Source organism: Rhyacophila brunnea, unplaced genomic scaffold, assembly GCF_057557595.1.
Source record: "Rhyacophila brunnea isolate RB1 unplaced genomic scaffold, BYU_Rbru_1.0 scaffold_18, whole genome shotgun sequence".
NCBI lineage: Eukaryota > Metazoa > Arthropoda > Insecta > Trichoptera > Rhyacophilidae > Rhyacophila > Rhyacophila brunnea.
In genome coordinates, this window is record NW_028232837.1 from 28,065,914 (window position 1) to 28,081,013 (window position 15,100).

Below are 15,100 nucleotides of genomic sequence, written 5' to 3' on the forward strand. Positions count from 1 at the left end.
ATAGGTAGGTACCTACCTACCGACAGAGTAGACAGGAATGCCAAAATTTGGAGAAAGTTTATCGAATCCTAAATGCACTATTATTAAATCTTGGAGAACTAAAGTTCTTACTAATAAGTAGGTACCTTACTAAATATATAATTTATGAATTTATTCTTCATTGGCCATGTAGGTAATTGCAGCGATTGTTTGGGCATGGTGTTACAAATAAGTCAGTCAGGAATACCTACTAACTATTTTTATCAGAAATACTTTCCTGTCAATGTTTCAAAATATTTTACATTTAGGTAAGTATAAGTAGATATCTACACCGCTGTATGTTTGCCTTGCTTCACGCGACCAGCAAAAAGCATCCAAGAGAAGCATGTTATGAAAACATGTACCTATCCCTGAAAAAAGCGCGGCCGAAGGAGGGTTTCTCTGAGAGACCGGATTGATGCGCCGCCTTCGTCGTCTGCTCAAATAACTACGTGTTCAATATAATGACTGGCGGCTGTCACCGCCAACTTGGCAAAAATGCCATATCATCAACCATAATAGTTTTCCTATATTTTGGGTGATCGACAAAATTGTGCACACTTTTTCATTGATACTTATTTGTTTTCGTTGGATTATTATATTGTTGGTTCATTTTTTTAATTCATTATAACCTGCCTTACCAAACTATCATCATCATCATCAGCCGGGGTCAATCCACTGCTGGATGTAGGCCTCCCCAAGCTTTCTCCAACTCTCTCGGTCCTGTGTCGTTCGCTGCCACGTATTTCCGCCGAACTTTACCAGTTCGTCAATCCAGCGGCTTTAAGGGTGGCCGTTTCGTACCCCTTGGGTACCACTAGATGACGGCATTTGTCCAGCGGCCGTCCTTTCGGCGAGCAATGTGCCCCGCCCATCTCCATTTCAGCTGTTTGGCAACGTCTATTACATCGCGTACTCTTTTCTGCTTCCTAACCCATTCATTCCTCTTACGGTCCTTTCGCGTGATGCCCAACATGCACCTCTCCATGCCTCGCTGTGTGACTCTTAGCCTTTGGACATCTCTCGTGTTGAGGGTCCACGTCTCGCAGCCATACGTGAGCACGGGTAGCACACATTGGTTGAACACCCTACGCTTAAGATATAATGGTAGGTCACTCTTGAAGATAATATTCAGACGTCCGAAAGCACTCCATCCCAGCTTTGTTCTTCGAGCAATTTCATCGTGCATGCTTCCGTCTATGGACACCTGCTGAACCAAACTATAATAGATAAAAAATATTATATCTAAAGTTATGTATGATTTAATTGTATAATTTTAAATATTTTATAGATAGACGAGTATTTTTTTACTATTATCTATTATGGCGTGGTTTCGCAGGGTTCAATTGAATTTTAAAAACTAACCAACACCATCTGTAAATTGTAGTCTTATTTTAATGAAAACAAATCCTACGTAGCATTTAATTTCATTATTGCATTTACATCGTATTTATATCATTGTATTTACACACGACTGACAAGTTCAATGTGCACTATTTATGGCGGATCTTAACAGCGTACCTCTACCGTTCGCCACTAATCCTAAGTTATTTCCATCGATGTAAGCACATATTTACACTGAATTAAAATAAAATCGATTGGTCGACTAGGAATCATTTCAATAACATAAACACTTCGCATGGAAAATACTCGATCGTCGCACCGCATAAACGCGAAAGCTTGCAAAAGACTGAAGAAATTGCGGTAACTTACGGTTAGTATATGAGGCGACCCCTTGACACATATTATAGGTCTGACAATAATAGTTTTTCACTGTTTAATTTACAATAATAAAGCGTAGCTACGTGATGAATTACCTAACCCTATATTAATATTGTAGGAAAGACGAGTCATTTTTTGCATCAGGATTTGCATGATTTATTATGTAGGTGAACTATATGTACACATTGTTTTATTGGCTGGCGCATTTCAAATGGCACAACATGGTTTTTTTATTATTTATAATTACTAATGATGTATTTAGTGAATATCGATTACGTTACATTTTAAAATACATAATTATACATGTTATCCGGAAACGGTCTGCTGGGAGAGATCAGCTACACATAAGATAAACTATACCTATGGAAAATTAATTTAGTTACCCATACCAAGAGACTGTCTTCTATAAGCTGGCCTGCCGTTTCCCCCCCCCCCCCCCGCTTCGGCATCCATCTCGTTCCCTCCCATTGAAAACTTGCAACAGTTGAACACTATGGCACAATGCTTTCCGTGTGACGTGTACGCCAGTTTATAGAATACAGACTCTAGTTTAATTGATATTTTACTCTCTATTTTAATATAACCTCAGTAATCAATTGATAAAATAACTCTTCACTCTCAAAACCCGTAAATAACTCGAGGTAATTTTTAATTGAATGATCATCATTTCGCTTCAATTATTGTTGTCGCCGTTGAACTTTTTTAGGGTTTTTCTGACGGATGAATGCCACAATCGTCTACATCGAAATGACTGTGCGTCTGGCATCGTTGGCTGAAATTTTTGAGCTCATCAAAATAACAAACGGGGAGATTTCCCCAAGGCAAAAACCGCACACCACAAGAGGGTGCGTTTTGCGAATAAATGAAATTTCATGTTCATATTCGCACGTAGTAAAATTTTAGTTGGACAAAGACGCGCCGCAGATGCGATCCGGCTAATTAACAGGAATTTCGGCCCATTTCGACCGACAAGTCGAAATGACTTCTCTCGTACACACTACGTCTTGTCCGAGTCCAAAAAACAATCCCGGATCGGTATTCGCCGTGAATTCACAAAGGAAAGGATGCGGTAGAAAAAGCGTGCTCTACAACCATGGAAACTCCAGTGACGTACGAAACTAAGCTTTCCTAAATACTATTGTACAAAAAATATGAATACTCAATCTGTTGATTAATAATAAAATACATATTTCGTCATTTTACTACTATCATAGTTTATTGTGTTAATAAAAAAATACAATAAACCTACTTATTCCAAATAATTTAAAAACAATCAAGACAGGTTTTATTCGCGTAACAGGATATTCCAATCTGGAATAAGTAGTTATTATACTTTTTGGCGGGTACGTAGGTACCTACTCGTTGAGTTTTATTAAAAATAATTCAACGCCTTTTCACCAAGAACTGACAGTTAACAGCGTTAAAGTGAAGTTCATTATATTTGTAAAGTCATTTAATATAATACTTATAAACGTTGATTGCTGCAGTTTTTCGGGTACCCAGTCACTTAGTAAAATATAGCTACTATATAAAATAAATAACAGGCGCTTTGTGAGGTACAGAGAATAGAAATTTTGTACATATCGTATAATATACTTAACACATTCCATTCTGGCCAGTTTATTACCACAACTCGGTCACTGCTAAAGGTACGCCTGGCGTGTAGCAATATGCATGATTATTAAATGTGGTTATTAACTAGTCAGCAGTGAAAGCATTAGTATCTAATGGCCACGAGCCCAGCGCGTCTTTAGCAGGCTTAATATTAGTAATTAACAATAATTGTTATCGCTTCATATTTTATCAAAAGTTTATTTACTTACGTCGTTTTGTATTAGCTTGTTTTGACCATAACTATATATCTTTATTTGTCTTAAATTAAATACTTACCTATTAACAATGCTGTTGGCGCGATAGCATTTTCTTGATATTTCGTTAAAATGCTTGCTTTACTTACGAAGTCAAATACAATAAAATAATAGTTAGACATACTTATAATCTTTAACGTGACTGGGGAATCGTGGACGTCCTTTTTATTCCAACGTCCATAGTATTCACCCTCCAGAGGTTCAAAACGAAGACAACCGGTTTCCAAAAACACAACATCAACACGCAAAAACATCTGCGGCTAACTGTATCGTCGAATGATATACGGAATAATTTTATTTTCGCCGTCTCAGAATTTGCGATTTTATTTGTAGGTTCGCTTCGATTTATATCGAAAGCCTTCCGTGGAAAATTGTGAACTTTTCAAAGTTTAACGAGAAGATTATACGATTCAAATGCTTTTAGCTGATAATAATAATCCTGTAAGTAGGTTAATAAAAACAAGTTTACTTATCACATATTATCACTAAAGAATATTATTATCTACAATTGAAATGGATATTTTTCTATAACTTACGAAAAATAAGTTGTAAAATTTATAGGAAAACTTAACAATTTTACCAAAACACGTTTTTAAGAGGAAAAAGTAGGACATCAATTTTTACGAAATTTATTCAAATGAGCAGCCATAATATTCATCATTACACACAAAGAGGTAGTGTAGAAAATAATATAAGTAATAAAAAGTTATGTAGATTTAAAAGGTAACCACGTAGGTATGCGAGACATATTGTACCTTCATTGTAAAGCTGAGACTGAAAGAAATAGCTTGTTGCTCAAAAACATGAGAGAAAGGGTATGGAATATCATACCTATATCATGATTTATGTTATATCTGGATGATTTCAGCTATACTAAGTAAGTTTTAGTTTTAATATGGATGGATGGCACGTGAAGATCATTAAGAAGTGTAGATTTAAGATGATATCAAACTAATTGATCTACGAAACCAATATCATTGTGGGTACCTAATTAATTTTCTTCATGTAGGTATTTGTATTATTTATTAATGGTTGACCAAAATAATTTAATAAATCACAAGAATATGTTTTATAAAAATTTCTTCATAATGTTAATTAAATTTTTACCAAATTGCGAATATCGGTTTTGTCCACTGCGACATCTCCATGTTAAAAATATATATAAGTAGGTATAAGAATGAATATTTCTTTATTTAATAATTAATTAACCTAGCAGAACTCCACCGTATCTGCTTATTGATTTTGAAAAAAATTGTCTTAATACAACAACTGTAAGTAAAATTAAAAGATATCTTCATTCAAAATATTATCAATTTTGGTATTTTTTATTTAACTAATATTATCGTATATATTAATTTTATTAAATGGTTTTAAGATTTAAATTCAAAAAAATAATATTGATGACATTTAATTTAAATTGATGTATGAAAAATGATCGTAATTTTTCAATATTTTAAAAAGTATGTAATCATTTTTTAAATAAAAAATGCTTAGGTTAATTACCTAAAGCCCCCATACATTTTTTGTGTTACCATTAAAAGTAGTTAGGAATATTATTGTATGGAAAATTGGCTAAACTATAATAATGTAATATCATTGCGAATTAGATATATTATATAGTAGGTACCTACCTACCAGTATACTTCGTTCGGTGTATCTAGATAGATAAGTATATATCCTATATACCTATAATTATTGCTAATATTGAACATTTTCCAACCGAAAGGCCAAACCTAGCAGTTAATTGAACTTTCAACCCAGTTTCATAATTTAGCCAAATTCCGATCGGAAAGCGTGGTTTATATTGGGATCCGCTTTCATTGGAGCTTATCTGACTGCATCTATTGTTATAGTAGGGGATTGTGTTTGTTTGGGGATGGACAATTCAGCACCCTTGTGTTATAAATGTTATTTACAGGTAAATAAATTATTGTATTATACCCGCCACTACAATTTTAATTAATTATATTGATTTCAATGCGAAAATCGCTATCAAATGTAATCGAAAGTAAATACTATGTTAATGATGAATTTTATCATACAAAAGTGTGCATATGAGTTACACATATTATGTTTATATGTATTATATAATATTAGGATGGATTAAAAAATCATCGTTCTTTGATGTTATATGCGTAAATAAATCTCTATGATTCTTAATGGTTAACCTTTTTTTTGAATGTATTCACATGGCAGATACTTAAAAAAACTAGATAGGTAGGTACTAGACAATTAAAATTATTTCAATTAGATTAAATAGAATTATTTACTCGTTAACATTCTCTAAACGTAGGTCGGTATGTTGTGAATTTAAAAAAATATACCTAGTATCATCTTATTGTAGTGCCTACCAAAGCATCTACATAATATTTTAATAAGTACAGAAAATTCTCATGTTAAATAAATAGAGAGAAAGTGTGTAGGTATATAAGAACCTACTTTTATATAATGTTTTGTGTCTGTAAGAAGGAATAAATAATCGCTATCTCAGTTTGACAATACATGGCAGAAGTTTCGAGAAAGGCGCCATTTTCGCGAGCGATAAATTTTATCGCCGGGGTCGAAATAATTCCAACGGCGACATAAGTCACTCTAATAAGGATATTTGTATGGAGGTTGTATGAATAAAACTGTCTCGTGGCGTGCTATTTACGTAAAAAAGCGCATGTGAAAAAAAATCCCGCTAGATGGCACGTCCAGATTAATTCTAACTTCTTACGAAACAATTGTTTTGATGAGATTCCTAGATTAAATGCTAACACGGCCTAAACGTATTAATAAAAAAATGTATTCAATTGCCACTGGAAATGAGATCATTTAAAAACAATTTTAAAAAATTAAGTTTCTGTTGGTTATAAATGTTATAAATGTTATAATACTCATTATATAAAGCATAGTAAAACATGATGACTGGATAATATGGAAATATGCTTTAATTATTTTATAATATAATGCTTGTAGGTACATCCGTCATCCGCTATGGTGAATCTATTAAAACTAATACGATTATACAAAGATAGCATATTTATTAGCTGTAGTAAAAACAGTAGAAGTTTCCGTAAACTTAGTGTGTGCAGGTACCTAAGTGAAACAAACATAACTAAGAATATTATTTGAATACATACCTACATGAAAAAATGCAATTTAAATTGTAATCATAAAAATTCTTCTTTAACAGTTTATAACAAAAAATCTATGCTTATAATGAATGATCTATTTCTTCTTATTTAAATGAAAACATATGTTTGTTCAAGATACCGCGAATATAAATCTTCATGTAGGTAGGTAAGTACCTATTTGAAATTATTAACGATTGTGAATTTCATGAGATATAAGTAAGTATAGATAGCTATGTAAGTATAGGTCCTATAAGTATGTAAGTAGTATATTTTTTCTCAAAATATTGATTTTGTTCGGTTTTCCAGAGTTTAACGAATATGAAAATACAGAGAGAAAAATATGTGTTTATTAATAAAAGACATTTAAATAAGCATGATAGGTACAAGACGAAGCATAAGTACCTACTTAAAGGTATATAATATGTGAAGGTATCTTTTGAACGGATTTTTGCGCGTATGTATTTGTTGTCAATCACTTTTCCAACCTAATCAGTCTTATGTCTCTACCCCATAAGGGTTTTACCTAAGTACTAAAATCAACATGAAAATTAGACCCAGGCACAAGATCTGAACTGGCGAGTGATCTAGGCTCGACTTCTACTATATCTATAAGATGTCGGGAAAATATTATGTTTGCACATAAACAAAGTTTTGTTATATGTAGATTTAAAACATTACCACGCCGTGAACGATACTTAATTTAAGTAAGTTTTTCAGGATGTCTACAGATAAAAATGTGAGTTTTTAAATCATTTTTAGTACGACCAGTGACTGCGAAAAGAATGAAATATATCCGAAGTTTGATCGTACACCAAGTATAAATCCGTGAAAATATGGCATCAATATTGATAAACCTTTTATTTATCGTCATTTCAGTCGCTTGCACTGTTTGGCGAAATGAATAATGTAAAATCTCCAAAAGACCGAAGGAAATATGGCGGAGTTCGCATGTATGGCGTTTTTGCCAACACACAGGCCTCAGTCAGATTGGTAACGATAAGAGAAGAATTCTTCAGCCACAAGGAATTAGATTCGGAATATTCCGTGACAAACGCCGTCGAGTTATTCGACGTCTCAACCACACTCAGTGGCGTGCCGGGAATTCACATTGCAAAACAAATCATTATATTACTTATTTATAGAATCTGACGTTTAATTATTTATAAACAATCTGTTAATTCTACAATTTCCCTTACCTTCTCCTGACATGATGATTAGACATAGACGACATTCTCTATTTGAACGTACAGCTTTTTTATAATTTGTCAGTTCTGAGAATGGGTTTATAGCCCAAATCAGTTATCATAACAACAACTCAATAAATATATAAATAACAAAAAACTTTATTTCCATAATGTAGCCATGTAGATATATAAAAAAACGAGTAAGAAAATTACATATTTATTAAATTGCAGTTATTATTGAATTTTGATTGACTGAATTGATAGACTAGAAGGAAAAATAAATTCGAATAAGGAGGGTCGATTCGAATACGAGGTCGATGAAGTGCATACAAAAATACATAACCCTAATGATGGTGATGTCGTGGTTAGTTATAATACGAACACATAAAATTGTATAAAGATACCGATTCTCTTAGAATTCTCTTAGGGTTCAGGACGATTTTGACGCCGAGACAACTGGATGCCACGCAATTCGAAAATAAATAAATGTTAGGTACTTATAGGTACGTTTAAAAAATATTTAATATCATTATTTATATTTAAATTATTTGGTATACTTATTATGATTTAATAGTTGGTGAGAATTTAAATATGCACACGTAAATAATGATTTAATCGTGCATATTATGTTTAAGTGCCAATGAAAAAAGAGTTTTTTATTTTTATATAAAGCCTTAGGCATGGTAATTCTCAATCCTCAATAAAAAAACATTATGTTAAGAGTAAAATTAATTAAAACTACTAAGTAGTAGATAGAAACTGATTAAAAATTCTCGTCTACGTTCTGTATACGTGTCTACGACAGTGCGGCGTCCAATTGTCCTGGCGTCCAGGTGTCCCATTCCCTTTTCAAGTAGGTACCTAAGTATCTATTCAAAAAGATAATGCGTATTTGACAGATACCTAGATTTGAGAATTATATAAGTAGATAATTATGATAACGATTTAAAAGACAAAATAAATTCAAACAAAACATAAAAAAATATATTAATTGATTCAAAACTACTCGTATTTCATAGGGAAGCGTAGTTATATCAGCATAATCAAAATACCTATGTTAATTTGACAAATAGGGGAATAATTCGAAAATAATTAATATAAGTATAAATACAAAATGATAATATAAATAATATTAGGTATATAATGTCTGTAGTTTCGTTTATTAGTCGATAACTACAAGTTTATCATACCAATATCAACACTACGATTTGTCTCTGCTTAAGACGTACCCTGTGTAATACTTTGCTTTTAGACTACCTACAATACATTTAATCCCTCAATAAAAATCTCACGGACGCGACTGCATTTTTTACCTTATGTATGATTCATTATGCTCCCGCTCACAAACGAAGGGTTGAAGAAACTCCGGACCCCGGTCGACGGCGGAAGGGAAAAAAGCTCGGGAATAATTCATATTCCGAACGTGTCGCCTTATTTACGATCACGAAAGCGCGCGCGGTCTGCGAGCGGGAGACGCCATCTTTAAACGCGGGATATCGAACACGGGACGTTTATTTTTATAAAATAATTGGATTTCGATTGAGTTGGAGGGGAGCAGGGCCGCAGCCGGGGGCGAGGGCGGCCGTCTGTCAACAGGCGACCAATGGATCGATTTAATGATGGCACCGTGAAGATGATAGAGTATATATCCATCATGTTTTAATAATACAGAGTTTAATAAAATTATTAGTTTTAGGTAGGTACACAATGGCACGATGCAAATAAAATATTTTACACCAAATTTGTATAACGATGAATTTTATAATATTATTGTCAACTAATTAATATAATTTGTGATCAAGAATTTTTGAAATATCAACAGTAAGAATAATATTAGATAAGTACATACCTATATGTAAAATTTTGTAAGATCTAACGTAAGGTCTTAAATAAATAAAGTTGCGTATCTGTGTAACTGATAAGAGTGATAAGACGTCCAAAAGTGTAAGCACCAATCGTCTTCTATGTAATAATAATTCAGTTTCAGATTTCAAGTGGGGATATGTGGGTAGGTAGAAGGTTCTATTATAGGTATGATGATAGATCAACAAAGTGGGCACTTCAATAATTATTGTAGATTTCATTAATTTCAAGTGATTTTGGACATATTTCTAGATATGAATTAATTACATATCAATATAATTAATACTTATGTCTGTAGGTACGATCTTTCGTGTTTTTTTTTTTAAATAAAAAACTTATTCATAATAAACTTTTTAACTAAGTACCTACACGTAAAATTACACTTGTACCTACTAATTGAACACGTATTTATACCAACCAAGTGGTATATTGACGCAATTATTTTTTAAGGGTTTCGTAATCCCCTGCAACGACTCTGTAGAGTGTAGGTAGACTGTAGAATGTAGAAAGACGTATGACCGGACTTTACTGCAAGTATCGAAAAAATGCAGTCACATGCGGAGGAGCTATTGTCGAAGAACTTACTCGTCTAGGGCAGCTAGTACATCATTACCGATGCCCATTTAAAGGATTTATATAAGGTAATTGGACACCACCTCATTTATACACCGTCGAAATGAATCTGCGACCGTTGCGTATTTCCATTCCTGTATTGACTTATGAACAATGCGAACCAATCTATTAATTATGAATACATATGTACAAATATTGTGGGATGAATTATAATAAGTTATCAGAAGAGGGAAATAAAAATATATCTTGATTTATAAATTGGCTTGATTGTCTTAGGTAATGAATTACATTGCTTTCCTATTCAATAGATTTTCGATACTCATACATATAACACAAAATAGTCTAATCCTGATAATTGTCTGAAACACTTTACAAACCATAATAAGATAACTATTATATAAGTAGGTACCTACACCGAAATGAATTAACGATAAATATATTAGGTATTTGAATTGACGTGTACGTTGATCATAATGGTTTTTAAGGTCTATTATTTTTTTGGTAATTCTACGACAATTAAAATTATATTGACAGTTATTTCGGGTTATTCTGAATATGAGTTCATAGGCCGTCAACAAAAATAATTTAATTAGGCATAGAATTAACAAAATCTTCATTTTAAAACGACCATAACTCTATTTGATTATACAATATTTTAAAATAGTAGGTACCTACCTACCGATGCATCTCTCTTAATACGTACCTACGTGAACCGTATTAGTTGCGATAACGCACGATGTCATGTACCTACAGCCTGCAAGTAGGTAAGGTATGTATGTAAACAGTGTCTCTAACGACGCGAAGATAAGGCTAACAATAGTAGAGGATTGGCTACGATTGGTTTCACCAGAGCCAATAACCAAATTTGATATCGAAGCATCGATAGTTACCATCGTAATGGGATATTGATTTATAGCTTCTCCCCATACCTTATCTGTTACGCCGGTACCACTTGCACGCAGGACTGGAGAAATATCTGAAGGGATTTTATTTTTAGAAGCAGCATTGAAAATTTGGAAATAAATCATGATTAAATATCCTATCTAATGTATGATATTCCATATAAAACAATTCTGATACGATCGCTATGTTTAATTAACATGAAGAAGGTAGATACCGGTGTTGTACCTACCTACATACATATTAACACACCAACCTATAGAATTAAATAATATAAAATTACAGTTATTTCAAAAAGCAATAAATTGTTTTCTTCTTATCTTTAATATTATCACGCGACATCGATGAGTACTTATACTAAACTAAAGTAATTTATATTAAATCTTACCCCCCCCCCCCACCCTGGTGGGATCTAGTTACAAAAGGTTATTCTGGCGTCCTTCATTATGGATTTTGAGTGAGGGAGGATTTAAGGGACATATTCTATTAATAAAGTATGGCCTCACGTTATAATAGGTAGGTATGTATAAAAAACACAGAGATTAGAGGTAGCTAGGTACCTATTCATTCACGTGGAGTCATATACCTATTAATTTTTAGACAGTTAATGAATAGGGAAACAGATTTAAATTACTACGATGGATCATTTTGGAATTGTTTTTTTCTTAATTCGCACCATTATGCATTATGAATTACGGTGTTTTAATTATTATATTATGTATATTAGGTAATAGGTACCTACTAGGGTAATTATTTGAAGGAAGGTTGACAACCCCACCCTTTCAGCATGGGGACTGTTTTTCAAGTACCTAGTTGTTTATCATTAAAATAATATTCTGTCTCGTGTTAAACAGTTTAGATTATTTATTTTCCTAAACGGAGTACATATCCCGTTATTATTTCTATAGGTTATTCGCTAAAACGTCAGAAGATCATTATATTTAATTAAAGTAGTATTTGGTGAATGCTCGCAGAAGGTTGCAGTGATTTTTTTTCTTCGAATGGTGCCGGATAGACCCTATGGCGAGATTCGAAACACGTCGTGCATTATATACCTACCTACGTTTGTTACTGGGCTCTGTTCAAATGAGATTTTTGTTGACGAAATAAAGCATAAATTTGTTATCAATATGTATTAGTTTTTACCTCTTTAACTACGTGGTTTATAAAATATATTAAAAAGTGACCTCCCATTATGTCTTAAGTGTAAATTGTTAACCAATATGTGCTGCCAACGCTCACGTGTGCATGTGAAACATGTAAACGCGTAGAGATCACAGAAGAAACCAATGGATAAGGAAACAGACAAAAGTACGCGATGTGATAAGAGGTCGCTGAGCAGATAAAATGGCAATCAGCTGTAGGTATATGTCACTCGGCAAGTAGTCAACCAGTGGATAAATTCCGTCATACAGTGGTACCCAAGGGCCACGACACGCTCACAGTGACGCCCAAAAACTCACTGGATATACGAACTCATCAAGTTTGGTGGATGTACGATGCAGTAAAGAACTTATAAACCGAGAAGAATGGAGAGAGCTAGGAAGGCCTTCATTTAGCAGTGGACTGATTCCGGCTGACGATGATGATGATGATAAGTATTTATTGAACCACGTTTTTATTATTGAAACAAATACTTTTGTCTCATGCAGCAGTCGAACCTTTCAGCATATTACTTGCACCTAATGCTAAATATTATATCCTTTCATTTCATATACCATCTACAACTACATAGTAGTAGACGCTATCTGGAAGAAAAAATAAAATGGAAGCTGTTCGTGCATGTCTCTAAAAGGACAAGCCTCGTGGAGAATAGCATCGCTTAGAATTATTTACAAAAGGCGTTAGCACGTAATTAATTCAATTCAAATCACGACTGTCGCCTAACAGCGACACGGTTTTACTTCCATGCAAAATCAAGAGCAATTTCTAGGCTCGTTTTTCTCTTGTGCTAACCAATCTTGGCAGGTAAGTATAAGTAGGTATACCTAATAAACCTTTCCATCTGAGGGAAACAGTTACACTTACACTAAACTATTTATTTTAATCATATATAATTTATTTGTATTATACCTAAGTAGAAATTTGTACATAAGTTATAGGTTTGTACCTATTTGGTAAAACAGTATGTAGGTTCTTACATATTTCCTACGCGAATAAGTCCTCTTTGAAAGGGTGCAACTGACTATAATAGATAAGTAATGTAATTCCGTCAATGAAAAAGCATTTACTTACAATTCCTACTTTATATAGTCATTTTTGGCCGGACATTGAAGATAATGGCCCCACCAAACCACATCTATCTAAACGAGCGTATCATATTACCCTACGTTTGGTTGTGGAGCAACATTTTTTATGACTGGCAATGTCTCAGGAGCAGTTACCCGAGACTGAGAGTGCTTTGACCGAATTTATATCATTTTAAATTAAGAGTACGTACCTACTTGTGGGAGAGAGGAGTATATAGAGGCAAAATATAAAATTGTGGTAGGTAGGTAGGTAAGTAACAAAAGCTATCTAATACCAAACTGACGAACAATCTAAGTGAAGAGATCTTCACGTTGGCAATATGACGCTGCAAATTTTCTAAATGCAACAAAATTGGCCTTTATGGCAACCAGACCGGTCGGTCCCGGTGGCCCTAACATTTAATACAATCAGTGATGCCAATTGTCATTCTCAAAAATACGCCGGATAGGAATCGAAAATATTCTAATTGACAGAAAAAGATGCCAGATTTCTCAAAATTTAAAAAGTACCTACCAACCTATCAATAAAAACTAACATAGATAACTACAACCATATTATTATTTATTAACATAATATTTCTTACAATAATAACGATTGAAGATTAATTCATTTAATCTTAAAACTAAGTTCGTCAAATGCACCTACGGTCAAAATGGTCATCATGTTTAATTTCAAGCAAATCTTGAAAATTTCTAGCTTTTTATGAAAATTTTTAAGCTATTTTCAAAATCTAAAATTGCTAGGTTCGACGCCATAAGTCAGATTAAAACTTTACAAGTTAGCTAGATGCATATACAAAAGTATTAGATCTGCAAGAAAAACGCTGCCAATGTTGAATAATCATACTATGTAGGTATCTAAGTAAATGAAATGAATCGGAACAGTTAATATTAGTTATAAAATGTATTTTTTTAATACACGAGAACATATTCGTCATTCTCGATTTAAAACAAGAGATACCTACTTACGTATGTGTAATATAACTGTTCATATATTTGGTCAATATTTCATTTACAAGTAATTAAATAATGATATTAATAGCGAGTAAAATATATCTCTAAATTAAATTCTTAATCTTGCTATAGATATGTAAGTACATAAGGTACATCCTATCAGACAAGCAGAAATCGGAAAAGTGTTCGCTGCCAATCGGCGGCAAAGCGACTGTCCTTGACGTCCAAGAGGGAACACTAATGAGGCGGACGAATCCTCATGAGAGATGTCGACTTTCCACTTGTTTTTTCTGTTTGCTTGATACTCGTTCGGGAACGAACATCGACTCATGCCTACAGAGGTTGTATGAAGAAGGTGGGAGAACGCGAGAATGAGATCAAAAGATAATGGTAACATAATCAACAAACATACCGACTGAAAACATGAAAAAATATTATTTCGTCACCGTTCAGGTAAAAGGCGTCAACCCTCAAAGGGGAAGTTTTGAGTTATAGGTGAAGCGTAAAATTATTATGTTCTAAGGTGCAAAAGTCACTACGGTAGGTACCTACATTAGTTAGTAAAGTATTGCTGGTATCCGGAAAAAAAATTACTTGAAGACCTTCAATAAAAAGCATAAAAAAAATCATTATAGGTGGATAGGTATACA

The 15,100-nt window shown here is 33.3% G+C and overlaps 1 protein-coding gene across 1 annotated transcript in view; it reads right to left on the reverse strand.

The window, feature by feature from the left end:
* The window catches only part of Ubx (Ultrabithorax), a 340,195-nt gene that overhangs the window by 70,061 nt on the left and 255,034 nt on the right, over nt 1-15,100 (reverse strand). The window lies entirely within an intron of this gene.